We start from the raw sequence: 22,584 nt of genomic DNA, 5'->3' as shown, positions 1-22,584 counted from the left end.
ACAAGCAGCTATGTTTAGGTGGAATGCCCGCGGACTCAGAGTACGCATTTCGGATTTCCGTCGCTTCGTGTATGCCAATATGTTTCCCATTATCGTCATTTGCGAGCCGAACTTATCAAACCCAAACAGGCTTTCTGGATATGAATTGTTTATGTCGTCAACTGTTGGTGAAAACAGTAAGGTTTTGGTGTTTATCCACCTTGACCGCACTTACATTCATCAGCCTGTGCCACCTAAAGACGATAATCAATATATATGCCTAACAATATGGAAAAAGAATTTTACCTTTACTTTTTGGGGCGCCTACCAATCTCCGCCAAGTCGATTTGGTCACAAAAGACTACGAGAGATCCTATTCTCAACTCCCTATCCCTGGGTCATTATTGGAGATTTCAACGCCCATTATACACTCTGGGGAATTTCGAAGGTCAACGCGAGAGGCAGAGCTCTGGTATCTTTCACCTCCATTAATGAACTTTGGCTGCTCAATGATGGAAGCCGTACGTTTCTACGTGGCTCCACGTACAGCAGCTGTCTTGACTTGGATTTTATCTCACGAAGCCTTGTCAGACGTGCTCGGTGGTTTGCGGACATAGAGACGCACGGAAGCGACAATATCGCCACGTACGTCAAGATCAGAGGATTGTCTGTCCCCTTACAAAATACGAGATACGATCCAAAGAGTGGACTGGTCTAAATTTCAGTCTGTGATGGAAGAACACTGCGACGCCAATCCATCCTTCGACTTTTCAGGCAATCAAGAGCGCGGTGCAAGACACTAGGCGTACTCTCACATGCTCTTCGAAACTGACGGAATATGATGGGGAACTAGAACGACTTCGAGCAATCCGACGACGTGCTGAATGAAGATACCGACGTACGAAGACAATGAACGATTTACGGACAGCCAAACGCACCGCAAAAGAAAATCCAGCGTCGGTTAGACAAGCTCGAATCGCAACGTTGGACTGCCTTCTGTGAGTCGCTAGATCCATGCAAGCCTTTATTGCAACTATGGAGAACGGTGCACGGTCTCCGGACAGTCCCCGTACAGCGGTTACCATTCAAGGCTCTTGCCCTCTCTCAAAAGAGACCAGAGATTGACGTGGCCGAGGATTTCTGCGCCAGATTATCCGGCCAACTCACAGCTCCCAACAATCCAACGCCTTCGAGTAGTTGTCCGCCACCACGTGATCACCGCATGGATCTACCATTCCCAGCCCACGAACTTAAGGCAGCATTAGCTTTGTGTGGCCGTGCATCAGCCCCAGGACCTGATGTAATTTCCTACCGAGCTCTGTGTCATCTGGGTGAGCGAGCGAGAGGTCCTCTCCTTGAGCTGTACAATGAATCTTGGAGAGATGGTGTGCTACCAACAAGCTGGAAGACAAGTCGCCTTCTTCCACTGATGAAGCCTGGCAAGTCACCGTTGGAACCCTCATCACATCGCCCGATCGCTTTGGCAAGCTGTGTTGGCAATGTAATAGAGAGGATGGTCCTAGGACGCCTGGAGTGGTACTTGGAGTACCACAACACCTACCCAGATGCCATGACGGGCTTTCGACGTGGTTGATCATCGATCGATAACGTCGTCGACGTGGTCACCCACATTCAGCATGAGAAATGCCGTAAGCGTCTCTGTGCTTCTTTGTTCCTCGACGTCAAAGGGGCGCATGACAACGTTACTCATGAAGGCATGCCCTCTGCTCTCGCAGACGTAGGAGTGGGTGGTCGGATGTTTCAATGGATACGGAGCTCTCTCTCTCCATGCGATCATTTTTTGTAAGCACCGAGGAAGGCCATACTTCTCTACATTATAGCTGCCGCGGCGTCCCCCAGGGCGGTGTACTTAGCCCTGTCTTAGTTAAGCTAACTCTAATTGCTCTCCTTGTGCACGTGCAAAGCACAGTCCGGTTATCAATGTACGCGGATGACATCTGCATATGGACGTCTGCAGTAACACGCCTACAGTTGCGAGCGAGAATTCAGAGAGCCGCCACCCAAACTGCTATCTACCTCCGTAATCGAGGCCTGGAAATTTCCTCCGAGAAATGCGCACTTGTGCCAATTTACGCGCAAATCTATGACAAACTACAGCGTAATGATATATGGCCCAAGAATACCACATGTTCGATCGCACAAGTTTCTAGGCGTCATAATCGACAGGGACTTGTCATGGAGCCCTCATGTATCATACGTGACAAAACGGTTGACAGGCATCTGCGACCTGTTCAAGTTTTTTACCGGCAAGACTTAGGGAGTGTCGACAAGTGCCATGTTACAACTGTACAGGGTGTTTTTTCTAGGCTTTCTGCGATACAGCTTGCCAGCAATAACTAACACATGCAAAAGGAATCTACGCACAATACAAAGTGTTCAGGCTCAAGCGCTCCGGATCTGTCTAGGCCTGCCTCGGAATGCATCAACAGTGGCTACGAAAGCAATCGCTAGAGAGCACCTTGTCAAGACCCACATTGAAATTGAAGTGCTCAGGACCCATGTAAGGCATCTAACCAGGACTCCTCGGCACCACTTAGCCTCTCTGCCAGCGGACAGACCTCGCACACCTTTCAGCCAAACGATTACCGCGCATGATGAAACATTGCCCGCTTGTTTCACTCCGGCTGCGTGACCTTCGATCTCTCCATGGTGCCTCGCTCAGCCAAAAATCAACCTCACAATACCTGGCATCAGTAAAAAAGCTGATCTATCATCACCAGCCCTTAAACAGCTCACGCTACTATTTTTGTACGAGAACTACCATGACTCTACCCATATCTAAACTGATGGATGTGTCTTGCCAAACAGTTCCGCGGCGGCAATCGTGATACCCGCGACAGTCACAACAATAAAAAATTTAAGACGACTCACGCGACAACGTCGACGGCAACAGAGCTCGCAGCACGCTTTACTGTCCTTCATTACATTGGTAATGAACAGCCACGCAAGTGGACGATATTCTGCGATCCGAAGGCGGCACTGCAGTCTCTACTGTCACCTTTACGACGCAGACCGCACGAACAGCTAATATTTAACATTACAGAGTCGTTACACCATATAAGTGTAGCGGGCCATGAGATAACTTTCCAGTGGCTTACAAGTCAGTGCAGGATTATCGGCAATGAACGGGCCAATCAAGCTGCCCGTTCAGCCCATACGAAAGAAATTTTAAGAAATTCTCGACTGTACTCCCTTGGGAGGGATCCCACATTAAGTCTTCGAGCGCCGTCACAGCTTCGCCGTGGAGATGCCACGCTTTTGCATCGACTGTGGTTGGGCGTTGCCTTTACCAAAGCCTATGCTTTCCGCATAGGAATGACTGACACCCCAACCTGTGACCACTGCGGCCATGAAGAATCGATTGACCACATTTTGTGCGCCTGCCCGCAGTACAGTCCACAGAGGGAATACCTTCGCTACGATCTAGACCAACTGGACGACCAGCCGCTATCGGAAAAAAAGAATTCTACACCATCGAAGGGACCTAACGTCACAGAAGAAGGCCGTGCAAGCGCTATTGCGTTTTTTGCGATCTACCGGCCCTTGTGAACGTCTTTAACTGGAACGCCTTTTGTGTGTGTGTGTGTCTCCATATGTGCGTGTTTTTCTGTTTTTTTTTGCGTTTTCCTCTCTGTCATCTTTCTAACCCCTCTCTCTCATCCCCAGTGTAGGGTAAGAAACCGGAGACTGATATCTGGTTAACCGCCTTGCCCTTCCCCTTCATCTCTCTCTCTCTTCGCGCGTTTTTAGAATGACTGATTTGCGTGAAGAGAAAGATGGTGAATTAAAGGCCTTTAACAGCGGGGTGCTTTCTCACGCACCTGCACATAATCACCGCCATCTTCTTTTTCTAATCTTTCTATCCCCTTCCCCCAAAATAGGGTTGCCAACTAGACGTTTTCTGGTCAACAACTTGGCATTCTCATTTTTCTTTCTCTCTGTCTCTTGTACTGATAGGCACCCATCATGCATAACCGGCGAAGCATACAAAGGAGGGAAATACAGCATAACCAAATTTAACAAAAATGTTAGGGGCGTTCTGGCAACTTCAATTGAACCGTCGTTCGCCAGGTGATTTATCAACTTAATCGAACGGCAACGAATACGCTTGTTCTGCGGGCACAAAATAATTTGCCGTTTCAGTTATGTTTCTAGCCATTTATTGCATAAATGTGTGCTGTGATGGCAGTACTCTAGATTTTACTTACTTACTGATTAGCAGCAACTCTAAGATGACCGTTTTTGTACACTATACGCGCAGTCTACGTCATCATCATGGCGGGAGAATGTGTCATTTGCGATCCCACTGGGCTTCATTCTGTCTCGTGAAAATGCTTTTTGGGATGAGAAAGACATGCTTACTCTAATGAAGGTAGAGACTTAAGCCTGACTGACCGCCTTGCATGCTATTCCTGGTGCCGGTTGATGAATATGGTATACACAGTTATCGCACAACAACAAGCTCGCACTAACAAGTATCGGCGCCTTCCGTGCAGCTACAAAAGCTTAACTTAACTGACAGTAAACAGCGCGAGAACACGGGCACATAAAGTAACAAGACGGCAAGAACTCAACGCTGCGAAGGCTATCATTCGACTGTTGAATATACGCCAACCTCTTTAAGATTTGCCATCGTCCGAGCCTTTCGACACAGTAACAGAACAATATTTACCGACGATTACGACACTCCCTAATGCGAAATTTCCTGCAGCTCTATACGTGTTTTCATTTCGCGATATATTGAGGCAAATAATGTGAGAGAAACATATAGCACAATCGGTAATCATCGAAAATCAGATGTGTGGGTCAAGCGCGTTGGTTTATATACATGACTCGTCGAAGGTTCCAGTGTAATCACTGGTGCCGCGGGGCTTCCAGAAAGTACTACACAATTCACGTCGCGCATACAGTCACATGACAAAACAATCGCAAACCATGACAATCGAAACAAGCGCGAGCGAGACCAAACCCAGCAACCCAAACAAACGCGAGCGAGAGCTGACGCGAGCAGACGATAGTACGAAACGAGCGGTCCGGCTGAGACGAGTCACGAGTACGCATCGAGCAGTTGGGCGCGACCGCATGACAACCGCTTCCTGCGCACACGTCACTGTAGGGGCCGCTATCGGTGGTCTCCATGGAAGATGTAGGTCTCCGTTGTTCGCGGCTCGCGTCTGTAAGAACTGTAAAAGGAGTCACCAGTGGCGGATTCCATATTAATTATGACCACCTGGAGTTCTTTAACGCGCACAAAAAGCTCGGCAACCCAACGTTTTTGCATTCCATCCCCATCGGCATGTTCCTCGTCATCGCTGCTGCTACTTTCCGAGGAACTACAGCTGCTTTCAGAATCGCCCAAGGCAAGAAGTACTGCCGCACGGTTGAACGACGCCATTTCGAGAATGTAAACAACTGCACAGGGTTACTAAATAGCGCCTCAAAAAGAGCTGAAAGTAGCCAAGTCACCCGACCAATACCGAAGTGACGCCAACGCGTCGTCAGAGTTGCGGTGAAATCCGCTTCTGCTCTCCGTTTGAGCCGGATGATCCCAATGGACCAGTGGAAAATGCAAAGTTGCTCCTGCTCGACCAGAGGAATTAAATTCCTTTGCCCCGGAGCAAGAAAACGTACTCCAGATCGACCAATTCAACATAAGTGCAGTAGAGTGTGCGAACACGCACAATCGCTACTAATTGCAGCGGTTTAGCTTGTCGAAGTTACCAAACCGAAACACCCCAAATGTCCCAAGGCATTGCCTTGCCCGCGATAAATTCATAAGGGCGTTATATGTCGCTAGTCAATGCATGCGTCTGTGGCATATCAGCTTATTTCGCTTATGCCCCACTTACAAGAAGATGATCTACTCAGCGTTGATGGGCCAATAACTCGAGAAGAAATCAATTTTGCCGTCGAAACGCTGCAGGAAAACAAGACGTCTGGCCCTGATGGCCTTAGTGCTGAATTTTATATAGAATTTCAGGAATTCCGGTGTCCTTATCTTGAGCAGCTTTTCGAGGAAGCCTATAAATATGGTGAGCTTCCTCCATCTTTCTTTCAGGGCCACACAACCTTAATACCAAAGAGCACTGATAATGAAGTAATAAAGAGAGTAAACGGATATAGGCCGATAATCCTTATTTAACGTCGAATACAAAATATTTGCAAGAGTACTGACAAATAGGTTGCAGACAGTCATTACTAAATTAGTAGGTGACCATCAAACATGCGGAATTCGAGGCCGCTCTATATAGACAAATGTTCATATCGCACGTTCAGTCCTTGAGTCCATAGAGGGCAGTACGGATCAAGTAGCTCTTCTCTAGATTGACCTCGCCAAAGCCTTTGATAAGGTTCAGCACGATTTGTCGTTCCAACCAGTGGCGTAGCCAGAAATTTCGTTCGGGAGGGGGGGGGGGAAGGGGGAGCTCGGGTGCTCCTATGCGAATTCATGTAGAAAATGAATTCGTTTTTCTCGGCACCCACTGCTCCGAATTTGATGAGGTTTGTTGCATTAAAAAAGAAAAACTTGAATTATACTGATTTCTGGTTTCGAAGTTTTCATTTATGTTGTCAATTCCTTATTGAAAATAGTCAAAAATCGCAAATTTCCAGGAAACGAAACTATCAAGTTTAATACTCTGTAACTCAACAGTGAAAAATAATATCACAATTCTGTGAATTGCATCTAATAGTACATCTACAGCGCACAAAGCTGATATGTTACACGTGAATCTAAAAAAGAAATTTGTATTATGGAAATACTGCTTTTGCAGAACCCTTGTACACCATGTAACCAAGTTACGTAAGGTACAAATTGACATCCCAAATTTGTCCGGTTTGACTCTTGTAATAGATGCCGTCTACAGAACCGCGATATCTGTTTTTGATGCAGAGCTATTAGTTTGTAAACGTCTTGCTTCTATTTCTTTCGCACTTCCGAATTTTTCAAAATATTTAAAACAAAATTCAGGCCCCAAATCAAAGTTCCGCTTCCAACAGATACTAGAATTTAACTTTCGCTCTCAAATGCAACAAATTTCATTAAAAGCGATTTAGGGGTTATCTCAGAAAAGTATTTCTGAGTTTTACATGTATTCGAATAGGCCGCTTCGGAGTTGGGCCCGAGCCAGAGCTTCTTCTTAAACAATTCGTCGAGGGATCAAATACATCAATAATAACTGCATTGTCCTTGCCGAAGATGCTGCAGTCGAATTATTGAACGCTACGCACTGTCAAAACAAGTTAAATGTGTATTTTTTCGTTAGAAGAAATTCTCGTATGTGCGAAAAATTGTGCCCAAAATAACTGATATCAATGCTTCCGTGTTTTTGTCTATGTAATACGTAAAGAAAATATCACACGAACTTTAGAACTATATCAGTTCGAAACCAGCAAAGCAGTGCATGCCACTGATATGAAAAATGTAAAGGCCATGAAGTGAACATGTTCAGGGCAAATATGTTAATGAAACTTTGTCAATCAAGTACCTTGTCTACATTTTTGTACATATGCAACAGGCAGTAAAAAACCTCAATGACTCTGTGATTTATTCCAATGTATTATGCAGGAGCAGCTGTCACCGGTCGTGTATCATGAGTAATTGCACCGAAATTATAGTCGCAACAGAGAGCACGTATACAAAGCCGTTCTGCAAAATATACGAGGGCGGGTGAAATGAAAGTGAGCCAATGCGCATATATGACAAACGGGGTACTTTATTTTAATGTAGTCTCCATGAGCATTTAGACATTTTTCCCATTGACTAACGAGTCGCGTGATTCCCGTCTCATAAAACTCCTTGGGTTGCTGCTTCAAAAAGCCTGCAACTGACTCTTTCACGTAAGCGTCCGACACGAATCTGTTTCCCTTCAGCTGTTTTTTCATTGGTCCGAAAATTTGGAAGTCGCAAGGCGACAGGTCTCAGCTGTATAGCGGATGTTGCAGCGTTTCTCATTTTAACTTTGCCAGTTTTGTATTAACCACATCAGCGACGTGGCGACGGGCATTGTCGTGGAACAATTGAAAAATAAATTATGGGGTTTTACGTGCCAAACCCAATTTCTGATTATGAGGCATGCCGTAGTGGAAGACTCCGGAAATTTCTACCACTTGTGGTTCTTTAACATGCACCTAAATCTAAGTACACGGGTGTTTTCGCATTTCGCCGCCATCGAAATGCGACCGCCGTGGCCGGGATTCGATCCCGCGACCTCGTGCTCAGCAGCCCAACACCATAGCCAGGTCGTGCAACAGGATAAACCCATTCGTCAATTTTCCACGTCGTTTTTTCTTGCTTGCGACACGCAGACGATCCTCCGTTTCACAATATCGGAAACGATTGATAGTCTCTCCGGGTTTAGAAAATTCTATCAGTAATGGCCGCAGACGATCGAGAAAAAGAAAGCCAAAAACTCCTTTTCGCCGGAAACGACGGCCTTTGCTTTCTTTGCGGGTGGTAAACTCGAATGTTTCCACTGTAAGCTTTGCCGTTGTGTTTCAGGGTCGTAGTAGTGGCACCATGGTTCGTCCCCGATGACAGTTGCAGACAAGAAGTCGTCACCTTCATTGTGATACCGGATGAGATGAGTCAGGGCAGCGCAGAACCGCTCCGTCTTCTGGCGGTGGTTAAAAGTCTTATCCATCTATTGCGCACACAAGAGCCGATAACCGAGATGTTCATGAATTATGGCGTGAACCGAGTGAGTGAGTGAGTGAGTGAGTGAATAAACTCGTGAAGCGTGAACCGAACCGTGACTGATGTTCATATGCTCTGCCAGTTCATCGATGCTTATCCTCGGTTCTTGTCTTATCAGCTCATCAACATTTGCAATTTTGTTGGGGGTGATTGCACGATGGCTTTGGCCTGGTCTTGGATCATCTTTGCAACTTGCACGTCCTTCTTTCAACCGTTTACTCCAACGCTTCACAGTGGCCAATGAAATGCAATGTTCAACGTACATGGCAGCCATACGGCGACTAATTTCTTTTTGGGAAACACCTTCAGCTGTCAAAAATCTCACGGCACCACGCTGCTCAACTTCTGAAGAGTCCATTACGTCACGCAATCATGTCGAACCTAGTGTATGAGAGCATTAAAGAAGATTTACCCTCACACCTGCGTGTCACTTTTGTAAATGAGAGATGCCTGTGTGCTATGCGCATGCCTCGCATATAATGAACCGAACCATTATTGCCCGAGATGGTTAGGCTCACTTTCACTTGACTCGCCCTCGTTCATTAGAAATGCGAACTTACAATGGAATATACAAATGCTTCATAAAGGGCAAAAAAGTGTGACTGGAAAGAAAGTTCACTGCACGTATACAGAAAACCTCGCAACAACATATTTAAGTATACATGTAAGTCGCCAATAAATGTACGTATCTAAGAATAAGTCACTGTATATAATGTCTCAAAGAAGCAAATAAACATGTTGCGCAATCACGGATTCACAGAATCCTAGATCCCGCCCCCATTCCAACCACTCCCCCTGATTTATCGCGCGCGACGGAAGGCGGCGCGCTTGCTCCCCCCACTTTTCTCATTTGTACACACAAGACTGAGCTACCATCGTGGGCTCACCCATTCCCCCCTCCCGTATGCTTTCACTCGCACGTACAGCATGCATGCGTCGCGCGGTCACGAAGTTATCGCCCTTGGACTTCATACGAAACGTGAGAGTGACGGCGACGGAAGGAATGCGCCTGAAGTGTCCATATACTTACTATCACACTAATATAATAAGAGTATCTGACAAATGAAATGTCCCGTGGCCGATTACTTTCCGCAAAAGAAGTAACAAAATCGAACTTTCACCATGCGACAATTTGCTGCTCCGCAACAATGTATTTTTTTCCTTTTGTGGGGCGGGGGCACCGAAGTGAAAAAAAATGCAAATGAGAGTAAGCTGGCCAATATCCAATGCCTACTTTGGGCATCTAATGTGGCTACTGAATGAATATAGAAGAGAACATGAGACGCTTGGTCCACCGACAACCATACGCATAGTGCTCCGTATCCTACACCGGCGAGACAAGACTTTCCGGAGAGATTGCGCTCAAGCGAACGCGGTGCAATCCGTCGAGTCCTCACAGTGATGGCGCTGAGCGACCATTGTTTCTTTTTCTCGTCTGCTAGCCAGAAGGTGTCAAAAACTCTGCCAGGCGAAAATCCAATCAGCCAGAAAAAACTAAAGGCGCACCACAGTGCACCGCGTGGTGGTCCGGGCAACACGAGAAAAACGCATGCGCTCTGGCTGGCTCTGGCAGCCCGTGGGTATAGGGTAGCAAGAATGAAAAAATTAAAGAGGCTCAATGTGTCCTCGCGAATAAAAGTCAAAGTAGAAAAGAAATATATAAGACCGTAGTTACCCTGGCTGGTTTTAGTCTCTTGACATGGATGCTTTGGCATAGGTGAAAAAAAAAATGTTGATATTTTTATGGGACATGACTGCACAAATGAACCACCACAACGCTTCGTCTCATCGGACCTCGCTGCGTGCTTTGTCAACTTGCCTGATAGTGTGTTGATTTGGCTTGTCTCGTTGTATGTTCCGATCTAAGACTTTAGAAAAGTCAATGCGCAGTTGGTGCCAAATGTTTATAAGAATATCAAACTCACAAACCTCCGAAATTGAATATCTAAAGCACAACTTTGGAAATGTCAATGCACCTTTCACGTCAAAAGTTTATGAGAACTTTATGCTCATAAAGTTTCGGAATTGACATCCACACGCTGTGTAGATTCCGCGGCGAGCCCGTTCGCCATCAAAACGCCCTTGAAACTTTGTGCTCGGGTGGGGCTGCTTGCGTTTTATGACTCCCGGTGCATGGGCGTTGCCGCGAAATCCAGCCAAAGTTCACAATTTTCGCGGGGAAATGTCTTTTCGAGCATGAAAAAGACATTCTAGAGAAAATTCAGAATGATTTCTAGCGCCGGGGGTTGCTTTGGTCGACGGTCCATGTACAGCACGAAAAAATTTCGGGGGGAGGGGGGGGCTGAAGCCCCATAAGCCCCCCCCCCCCTGGCTACGCCCCTGGTTCCAACTACTGCAACATCTTCGATTATGGGATGTATGGTACAACACTTTGTTATAAACATTGCACTACAAAGTAATTGTGAACCATCCCCTCTCAGATATAATACAGGTACAGTCATCCGTTCGTCAGGGTTGTTCGCTCTCGCCTTTACTCTTCGCCATGTACATAGAACCGCTTTGCTTAAGCCTGCTTTGCGACTCGAGCTTAAAGGATACAGGTATGCAGATGAGGATATTAAAGTGCTAGTTTATGCAGATGACATTGCCTTCTTTTGTGTGAATAAGCCAATCATTACCAAGGCAATAAACGCTACCTGTTAAGAACGGCCCAGCTGAGGTGCAAGTTCTGCCAGCCAGTTGCGACTGCGGCGGCAAGCTTTCTTGGAACGCCACCGTTACGCTCTAGCCTCGTCGCCGTTGTGACTGAATGCGGTCGGCGGACCAGCTATTGTTACTGAGCCGCCGCCACCGCCCTGGTCTGCCGCGAGCGAGGGAGTGCTCGCGGGAACGCAGTTCGAGGCTCCTTCCCACGCGCCGTCCAAGACGCAAGACAATAGGCACCCGGCCGCGCTGCAGGGGTCAGCTCGGGGAATAAAAGGCACCTTTCCTGACACAAGCCCCGAGTTCTACGAAGTCCGTCTGACGTCGGCTCGGGACCGTGAACCTCGCGCAAGGAAGTGTGTGTGTGAATGTGTGTGTGTAAACCGTCCAGCAGAGAGGCGACTTGTTTACAATGACTGGACGGCCGTTTCCGTCACCTGGGTATCGGGGGAGGACCGAGTGCTTATAAACCGCTGTGTTGCGGCTGCTCAGTACACTTTCTCAAGCAGTCATGTTAGACTGATGGACTTTCTCTCGCAGTCATGCTAGACTGATGAACTGCATGTAGATACTGTTGCGCTTCTGTGAGACTGCAGGAGCTGTATTCGCGAGTATTCATTGGAATCAGTCTCCGTTGCGATATCTGGGTGTGCCTCTCGATAACTTCCGTAATAGTGGACCTCATTGGACGTCCGCGATAACCACTATCCGTCGAAAGGGGGCAACCTGGCAGGGACGTGATCTCTCCATTTTTGCGATAGCTAAGGCACTCGCAAAATTGTAGTGTATTCCAGGGTACATACAGTTCTTTCTCCTGAAGCCACGTTTTAACTGGCAGGGGGGAGGCGTGCAATACAAATACAATACAATACAAATACAAATGCAATACATTTCTCGCTTCTAAGCTTCTTTATGTTCTGCAGACCTTGCACTGCTCACGTGTCCACGTTCAAGCATTTCATAGAATATTTGTATGTTTCATTTCGCGTTCATCGTCGGAAGCCATGAGAAGGGAAACCTTTGTCTTGCGCTTGAGAAGGGAGGCCTGAGTCTTGTGCATTTGTTTTGTGCCAGAATTGGTCATGCGCTTATTTTACCTTAAAAATGTCCGTCATCCATTCCTTCTCGCAGTTAATCGAATACGTCTTGCGTCACACTTCCCTTATTTTTTGTCACACCAAACTTTGCTCAAGAACTGCCGTTATGGGGCTTCCTAAAGCAACTATCAGCGTCAAATGAAACTTGAACAGCGGAGCGCCTGGCCCAAGCATGAGTGAAGATATAGTGCGCCGTCCAGTCATCACCATTGGCAGGCGCGCACATCCGGTTTGGCCGCACTGCGCGATCGCCCTCTAGTGAGATAATTTCGCTTCTGTTCTGGTTCATACATTTGAAAGGGAGAAAATAAAAAATAAGAATGAAGCTAAAATAATGCAGTTTACAGCGAGTCTTGTCGCACAGATCGCCGAAACCACAAGTGCTGTCGCGCGCGAACAGCGGTGCGCGTGGTGCAGTGTGCACCGTCATCGCCCGCGCCGTGCGGGCGAATCTACCTTGCGATGACGGTGCAAACTGCAGACATAAAGACAGCCAGTAATACAGCATATGACTTGTTTATGTTATTAGGACTTTATTCATGATGGAGAAGTCAAATGATCGACGGACGTGCCGAGCCACCTCGCTCGACGAGGACTGTCGTTCGAGAAGGGACTGCTCAATTGAGTTGTGTGGTATGCTACCTTTGATTCCGTACCTGAATGGATTTCGCGTCTGGACGCTTGTGTTTGTTTGCCAGGATTTCGAACTTTCATTGGACTGCATACCATGTGTGCATTTGTTTCTCACGTAAGTTCAAATGTAATGTAACAATATTGGTTTTATACTACTCATAATTCCATGCAATAAAGAAAAAAAAACGCGTCTGTGGCATAATGGTTTCAATATTGCGCGTGTGTGCTAGAGGTCCTGTGTTCGAATCCTGCCATCGGAAAGTCTTAATAATGTTTATTTACCTGTCTTTTGCGCAGTACATTGTTGAAAATAACGCGTCTACAAGATCACGAAGCCGTTTGAATCCAGAAGGACGAAGTTTAGGCAAATTCATGTACTTCCCATGCTGGCTGAACCGCCCCCATTGCAGCTCCCGTAGACAATAGCGCCAGAGTTTTCTCTAGTAATTACTGAATGCAACTCTATGATCAGCTAAACTGGCCTTCTGCTGCGAAGAATTAGGTGAGAGCGCCAGCAATCTGAAGGGAAAGATGAAGTTAATACTGTGTCACGTCTTAATCTTAACATCAGAAAGAATACCAACTTTCGGTGTGTCAGTAGTGGGTTTTAGCCACAGGGACGTATTCGATGTCGTTTATGGTTACATACCATCAACTAAACGAATAAGTTTTTTTGTATTCTTTTTATTATTTTTATTTTTAATGGAATATGTAATACTTCAAAACTTCAAATTCTTGGCCAAGTGTGAGTACGAGCCACAGTATCAGGCCATCATCATCACATTTTTTCTAGGTTTCACGCGATGCTTGTGCTTGCTTTGCCCGTGCATCAATCGGTTCCGCGACGAGTGACCGCATTGTCTTTCTTTGATCCGCAACGTGATATTCGTCGCGATGACGTCATCTGGAGCCAATATATTCGCTTTGCCCACGCCTTCGCCCTTCATTTCGCACACAGCGGCGTAACGACTAGCACCGTTCATGTGAGTATACCCGCCGTTTCAGGCTCAATGGTGTTGCGCGCGCGAGCCGGGCTGAATGGCAATTTTTGTCGCGTCGTGGGCGATGTTTTTGGTTGTGAGACGTGCAGCGTAGTTTCGGTGCACTGTCGTCGGCGTAGGTTTTGGTGTGAGAGCATTCTGTACGTAAAAAAAAAAAACGAGCGAAAGATGCGTCCATGTTGTAATACACCATTTAGTGTAATAATCTGTGTTATAAACCCACGCAAGGGCAAATTTCCTGGGGATTTCAACTGCTAGATCACCACAATGACTGTTCCGGGATAACAACCGGAACACTCGAATAAACATCGTTGGTCTGCCGGATAACTTTTTTCATAAATATCCAGCAGAGGCAGTGAAAATGCTGCGTCAGCGTGTTAGACAGAAACAATCTTCTTAAAAAGTTTACACGAATGGACGTCGCGGAACTCGAGTGAGAGAATTTGCCGTCGGCGGACTACGTCCGCGTTGAACGCCTACAGTTCGCGCCAAGATTTTTCGGACCCAAAAAGGATTATCGAGAAACGAGGACCAGCGTTGCACCCCGCCCCCCCCCCTTTTTTTTTTTTTGAAAAACGTTTGAGTATGGAACGCTTCCAGGTTTCAAGCAACACACCCAGAAGCTGTGAATAAGTTCACAACCAATCGTCCTGGTTTTTCAGAGTGGGCTCTGCCGCCACCCGACCCGCGTCTTCCAGTTAGCGCGTTGGCGTCGGCTGAGTAGCCTGTTCACTGTCGATGTGCGTCACGGCAGGAGATAACACTAGAGCTCAAGAGTGAATCAAGTAGAGCGCAGTCTTCACTGCAGGAAAAACTAATCTGCCCATCACCACGGAGGAGCGTTCGAATTAAGAAACCGCCCTTAAAACTGAAGGACTACGCGCTACGCAAGCGAGTCTTTTTTTTTTTTATCAGCCGAGAAAATGTATATGGAAGAAGGAAGTCGCGTGGGGACAAAGAAAGGAATATAACATGCAATCAAAACTACACGGCTCCGGGCGCAGGAGCGGTTTCGGGCCCACAACGCGGCGCTGCTATCTCCATTACATCGGACGCCTGCTTTGAGGATGCACCGAGTGACGCCAATCTTCGCCCTCACTTTCGTGTGGCCAAGTCACGCGCTTGATAAATTTCAAGTGCGGCGCTGATGGTCGGTGCACAGGAGGGTGCTTCCATTTTGGTTCCTTTGCCGTCCTGCCGTTGTTCTTGGCACGGCGGTGGCGGACGGCTTCCGGGCACGGCTGGCAGGTTCGGACGGTTTCTGCAATGTGAGACTAGTAACGCTTTCGCCTTAAACGAGAATGGAACATCAGTCAGGACGGGCGCCGCCACCAACAAAGTGGTGGCTCTTTGCTTGCTGCTCCTATGCACCAATGCCTTGCCATGGCGCCTTTGGTTGAGAGCCTGCATGCACATGCGCCGTCCGTTCAAACGCCAAACACGGGAGCGCGGCACACACGGGCGCGCGTAAGCATGAAGCGTGAGACCAAATCGGACACTGCCAGGCATACGTTCCGTGCGCTTAACCAAACGGCCGAACGCGCGCCTGCCGGCGCGTGTGCGCAAGAAATGCGAGCTGGCGCGGGGAGTAAGGCAAGCGCGCACTGACGAACCCTCTTTTCAACTTACCGTCAGCTGCGAAACAGCTGAACGCCGCACTCAAAATTTGTCAAGCGCGCGACTTGCCCGCCCGAGAGTTGCGGTGAAGGTTGGCGTCACTCGGTGCACCCCCAAAGCAGGCGTCCCATGTAAGGTCCCTGAATAAAGCTTAAAGGTAGCGACATTCCTCATCGCCCGGCCTCTCCTTCTCCTGGCCTTCTCACAGCTCGCTCTTTCTCTCGTAGCTCGCCCTCGCAGTTCGCTCGGAAGCCGCCCGTAGAGTTTACACGAGGTGAAACATTAAAGATTGATTTTGGGCGCTTGTGCATGAATTTTTACCGCAGTTAAGGCTTGATTGTGTGCTGTGCCAGCAGTGATAATGGAACGCTATGAAACTGGTGGAAGCAGATTTTTTGTGTGCTTTTTCGCCGCGTAACTGCGTGCTTGTTTAATGGTTTCGGCTTGGCTGCCTGCTTCCAGTGAGAAGGCTTTTGAGGCTAGTTTTGTGGACAAATTATTTTTAGTGTCGAGTACTAGCACAAAAATCAGAATTATTTATCTCGCCAATAATGTATACGTAATGTACACAATGTTTATATACATGCCAGAGCTTTGAGTGTTATATCGTCCACGGCCATGCATTGTACTCGTAGGCAAGAACTGTCGTGGCTTGCACAGATCAACCCGCTTCGCGAGTTATTTCTATTGCATTGATAAGATTCTTTATGCGGCTTTCTAAAGACTCATGCCTGGTGTGAAAGGGCTGCGATGAAGGTTTCGCCGGCACACGCCGAGGGCGATGCGCATGCGTGTGTTCAGCACTGCGTACACCTGCCGATTCAAGAACTCCAATGCGTTTACGCTGTTAGAAGTGCGTACGTGTGTACCCAATCGACTGACGTGTGTCCAGCTTGTGCACCCTCATAATTTAATCATCTTAGTACCATGATGACCGAAGGCAAGGCGCGTGACATATTTGCTTGAACAACGCTCGTGTCATGTAGAAACGTGCGCGTTGCACGCCGAGCATCTCGGCTATTTTTGTCGTTTCCTCATGACGCTGGCATCTTTCTGCTGTGAAACCGGTCCTACGCTTTTATGACAAACTGGTGCCGTTGGCTCTCAAGCGCAAACATCACAGTGGAACCTGTACTTGATTTGTGAACAAAGGGCATGCAAGGACGAAAGTTACACATAGGAATGGTTGCCATCATTGAGCACTTTCCCAATTAGCGCAGTTCCAATTAAGTCAATATGAGCCAAAAAAACTCCTGCCGAGACAGCGAAGCGGAGAAAGCGTACTTAATTGTCAATCATTTGCACTGATAGTGAACAGCTTGTCCTCTCAAGATATATTTGCAGTTCCTAACAAACGCATGGACTGAAAGTTATGCACTCAGTACTACACCAATAACACGTGTTGCGTTTCTAGGACGATATGACGGAACACAGTCTACGCACTCCATAGCTTCATACACCTGTTTACGATAGCGCGATCACGAAAACAAACCTGAACGAGCACCGATAACATCACCCGTGCATAAGCTTACCCATGCCTGAGCTCCGAACCCCGTCAGCAAAGAAAAAAAGCTCCGTTCTTATATACTTGCCCCTCTAGTACTCTTATAATCAATCCCTAACCTAAAACAAAAGCAGAGTTCTTAAATGACGCGGTTAGCCACGAAACTTAGCCAAAACATCCGAAATCCCTTGCTAAAGCCTCGCCGCGCAAACTTGACGGCCAACTGTCATGGTGAGTGCGCCGAGGCGCGGAAAAGAAAAAACAGCAAAGGGCGCGAACACTACCACGTGACGGCGCTCAACCAATTGGGAGACGTAGATCTTCTCTCACGCCTCCTCTCATCCTCCTCGCAGCAGCGGCAACGGCAAGATAAAAGCATGTCGCTACCTTTAAGTTTTATTCAGGGCCTTTGGTACGACTGAGATAACAGCGCCGCGGTGCGGCCCTGCTCCTGTGCCCGGAGCCGTGGGCCGCGTATTTTTGATTGCCATTGTACATGCATCGATCGCACCGTTCTTCTTTCTGCTAAATACAACAGCGGAGCGGCTACACCTGAGCGTGCTGATAAAGAGTGCCAGGCGCGATTCTCGTTTCAATACGCGGGGTGGCCGAAAACTGACGCATAAGAGAATTTACAATGCGGACTTTAGGATGGGCTGCTTTCTGCCGACCTATCCCGGGGCTCTATTGACATACCACCATGTTCTTCGAGGCGTGACGTACGCGCGACGCGTATAAAATTTCGCTGATGGCTCCATGTTGATTTCGTAACGTGACGCAACTTCACGTTTGGCCGAAGAAACAAATGAATTCACCTCCGCCGCGAGTCGTACCGGTATTGCACCATCTTCGGTACCGGCCCACTATGAACAATTGTTAATCTACGCGCCGGCGCGATCCCCCAGATCCTAGCCATATACAGCTTCGCTGTAACAATTTTCTTCCTTAGCTTTTAAAAAAGTAAAACGGCTAGCTCATAGCAGTAGACGATTATTCCGTCGAAAAAGCTTCTAGTTTCCGTCGTCTGCTGCGTACACAAGCCGTTGTCTGCTTGATTCGCTAGGATGCGTGTCCCCGGGAAACGGTACGAATAATCGTATATTGGCCCCAACGCGTTTGTTTTCTGCCTTCAGAGGACATACTGGACCTACCAGTGGTGATGAGTGCACGTTCTAGGCTGCGTAATCGCTATCTCGTGAAATGGGCCAATTCACTTGCCATGGCACGACTCCGCGGGCTGAGAAGCGGCCAAGTATCACCGATAGCCTTGCGCGCGTCGCAGGTATCCGCTTGCGCGAAGAAAGCGCCGGCGCTGCCGTCTCTTGTTCACATTGCTGCTTACTCCAACCGGATGAGGATAGGCAGCCTACATGCAAGCTCTGTTTCAGGGTGATGACAGCCTTTGTAATCTTGCCGCCGCCAGCTAAATTAGTGGGTTAAACTGTCCGATGAATTTAAAGATGTGGGAATCAAAATGGTGAAAGACCAGCCGACAGACCACGTTTCCCGCAACCTTTGGTGACGTGAAACTTTTTTCGATAAACTTTGGCCTCGGCAGCCGGACATATAGCGTGTCTGAGCGCAGTACATGGCACGTCTGTTTTAGTTAAACAGGCTAGTAAGCATAGTCTCGATTACAGTACGCTTCGAAAAACACCTTTCATATATTACCTATGCAAGTGGAAGGCAACGACGATGCTTAATGCATTTCATTCTTGGTGTGAGATACTGCCCCGAGCACGCCACCGTGCCTTATCATGCCTTGCTGGTGAACAGCAGCGCACGGACACGGTGAGGACGCACAGGGCGACACTCGCTGCACCGTGTCGGTGCGCTGCTTCACCGGCAAGTTGTGACGATAAACAAACTAGCCCAACTTTCCACATTACTGAACTTCGTGCCTTATAACTTGTTGCTTTATACGTGTTGCCCTACATGCAATAGAAAAGGAACTTTGAAGTGTTAAAGGTAAAGGCGGCTGGTATATAAACATGTATGCAGGTTTCATGTGCGCATTGGTATCAAACTCAATTTAAAAAAATTTAGCGGATCGCGTGCGAGCATGGGTAAATGAGAGCGTCACAAAAAAAAAAAAAAAAAAGCAGGAGTGCATCACGACTTCTAGCGAGATTGCGAATCAAAATGGGTGTTCGCCAAATTTGGCGCTAAAAAGGTCAAAATTTTCGTGTTACCGCCCTAAGACGGAGCTTGCATGTGGGCTCCCTGCATGAGGAAACTTCAAGACGCCGCCTTGCGTACTTTTCGTAATTTAAATAGTCGCCGATGTCATAGCCTCTATTGATGCTGAAAATCATTAATTTTAATAACATTACAAATGCAGCACTGCGAAGTGCAAAAAAGTCGCAGGTTTGTCGCGTTCAACCAATATTCTTATTTTATTTTCAAATACTGTGGCCGTCATACAATACAATGCCCCCCCCCCCAAAAAAAAAGTAATCAAATACAAAATGCCTTCAATGGTACTCGATTGCAAAACAGGCACCGGCAAACTGTCCCATCCTTTAATCGTTCGCGGAAAAAATGAAGCGTCCTTGCCCAGATATATTTAGGCATCGAGAACATGCAATGAAGCAAGATAGGGCGTGGTGTCAGTATTGAAGTGGTGTTATGATAACAAGAAAAGAAATTTAGGTCTAGCCAATTTTCGGCGTTGAGCAAGTGTAGGCAAATTAGGCAACGGAAACATTTCAGAAACAGTCAGCAGAATACCGGGAAGAATGAGCCTTGCGAATTTTATGTATCTCCTCAATGCGGTTTATTACTCCGGATTTAAACGGATCCCATATGACACTGGCATACTCTAACGTCTGTCTAATGTAAGTTAAATAAGGATGCAGCTTAACGGGTATCATTGCTAGTTTCAATTTGCGGCGAAGGAACCATAACTTTTTTTTTTCTGCTGCTCCACAAATTCTGTGTGCGTGTGGTTTCAAACTTAAGTCTTACGAAATTGTTAAACTTAAGTATTTTATCGTCTAAGCTTCAGTTAGAATTGTTGAATTCATATCATTACACAAAATAACATGCTTTGTTGTGTTCATAATCTGAGCATGACTGATTTTGATTCGTTAGTTCTCATTTTGCAGCCCACACTGTTGCAGGTCTAAGGGCTTGACTAAGTGGCGCCTTACTTTTACTTATTGATTCTATGGTATATTAGTCTTCTCCAAGTAAACGGACGGTTATATCGTTACTTATGTGGTGAGCAATATCATTTATGTAAACTAGAAAAAGAAGTGGTCTTAAAGGAGATCCCTATGAAACAACTGAGGTTATTTTTAATTCGTTAGATTTGTTACAATTCGGCGTATTGTGTCCGACCTGTAAGGTATGGGCAGATCCACATAACTTCATAATTTATATTCACTTCTATTAGTTTAACTCGTTACTGACGACTGGTTCGACAGCCTTCGACAAATCTGAAAATATAGCGTCGACCTGTTTTCTATTCAAGGAAACTCAAAAATCGTTACTCGTTTCGATCAACTGTGACAGTCGAAAGGTGCTATCGAAATCCGTACTGGTTGGGGGGGGGGGGGGAAGCCTTGTCTTCAAGGCAGGTGTGGATTGACTTTGAAACTATATGTTCAAGTAGTTTGCAGCATACACGCGTCAGTGAAATTGGCCGATAGTTTCCAATATGTTGCCTTTCACCAGGGTTGTGAACCGGAACCACTTTTTGCTACTAGCCAGTCATCTGGGACCCGTTTATATGCCAGCGAGGCATCAAATATGACCTCTAGAGAGTAGGCTACCGATTGCGCATATCTGCACAGAAAGGCATTTGGTATGGCGCCTGGATCGATAGATTTCTTATCGTTAATTTTATGCGCAAGAGCTACAATGCCTTCACGCGACACTTGTGCATTAGGCATTGGGGATGTGTACGGAGGGATCCAGTCCGAAGGGTGAAAAAACAGTCTGCGAAAGTGTCGGTATACAGATTGAAAAATAAAATAATTGAAACGTATTGCCATACGCTAGTTCGACACAAGTTCACAATGAGTCACTGGGACCTTCGTTACTGTACGACAAATGGCGCCAAAAACGATGCGGATCACGATTCCCTATAATCAGTTAGTCTCTCGTCATAGTATTGCACGTGTTTTAGCAGCAGCAATCTTTCTGCGCAATAAAGAGCTTAGCGCCGGAATTTTATCTTTCTTCAGCTTCTTTCTCTGTATCTATTTTCCGCTTTAAATGTAATTTCGCGGGTTATCCACCGGTTCTGTTTATTTCTTAACTTCTTCAGAGTTCGCACAAGTCTGTTTACGCAGTGCAAAACAATACCTTTAAACGCAATCCGCACCGCATTGACGTCATCCGTTTGGTAGAATCCATTCAAATAGGGCGAAACATGATCAGTAATGCTTGTGTCATTGGCGCTATCAAAACGCAGAACATGCGTAGCGCTACCAGCTTTCGGGTATACAACGGTACACTTTATCTCCACATAAAGTAGCTTATGATCCGAGAGGCCGGTTTCAACCAATACGTCGTAGTCCTCGAATCGCCCGTCTAGGAACGCCGAATCTATAGATTTTGGCTTCCTAAGTACGCGTATGCATCGTGAACTATCTCTTGTAAATCCTTCCTGAAGCTATTTCACAGCGAAGCCGTTTATGCGGACCCTGTGCCGTCGTTGTCGGACTTCGATAAGAAAGGGCCACGTGACCTGGTGGGAGAGGAAAAGAGCAAGGGGAAAGGAGTTGGATTGACCCTTTCCTCTTGTGATAATGCTATTTTATACGCGAATCTTATGCGGTTGTCACACGGTATTTTCGGCGGTCGAGCCAGATCGGCATCGAATTTCTTGACAATAGATTCCACCCTGCCGCGAAAGAAATGTTATGCTGGCAGTTTGCAGTCAACGAACAGTGCCCAGCGATTGAAATGCGCTATTAGGAGCGCGTGGCTGCTGGCACTTCTTGCGCCAGCAAGCAGCGCCGGCAAGTGAAAGCAGCCTTCTAATACATGCAAAATGCCTCGAGCGGCCAGTATCGAGCGACAGAAAACGGTGTCGGGAGTTCATGTTGCTCTAAAATTTTCTCATTGACACTTTTTCATCTAATTACAGAAGTTGAATAATTAGGACTAATTATCTAATTCGACGGAAGGCAAGAACTAATCTGAGTGTCTCTAAGCGACGTGCAACATTACCATGGTTCTGTCCAGCTACGTGGCATTTGCATATATTTATCTCGGTGCATGATAGTTGGGACACCCTGCATATAGTACCGGACATCTCGGTAGTCATACGTAGTCGTACATATGTACCCCCATAGGCCCTCATGTGTATGCACCGCAGTTACTGCGTGCCACGGGACCGGTTGTATAATGGTTGCACTTTCG

Source organism: Dermacentor variabilis, chromosome 1 (genome assembly GCF_050947875.1).
Source record: "Dermacentor variabilis isolate Ectoservices chromosome 1, ASM5094787v1, whole genome shotgun sequence".
In the NCBI taxonomy this organism is placed as follows: Eukaryota; Metazoa; Arthropoda; class Arachnida; order Ixodida; family Ixodidae; genus Dermacentor; species Dermacentor variabilis.
Note: the sequence above shows the minus strand (reverse complement) of the source record.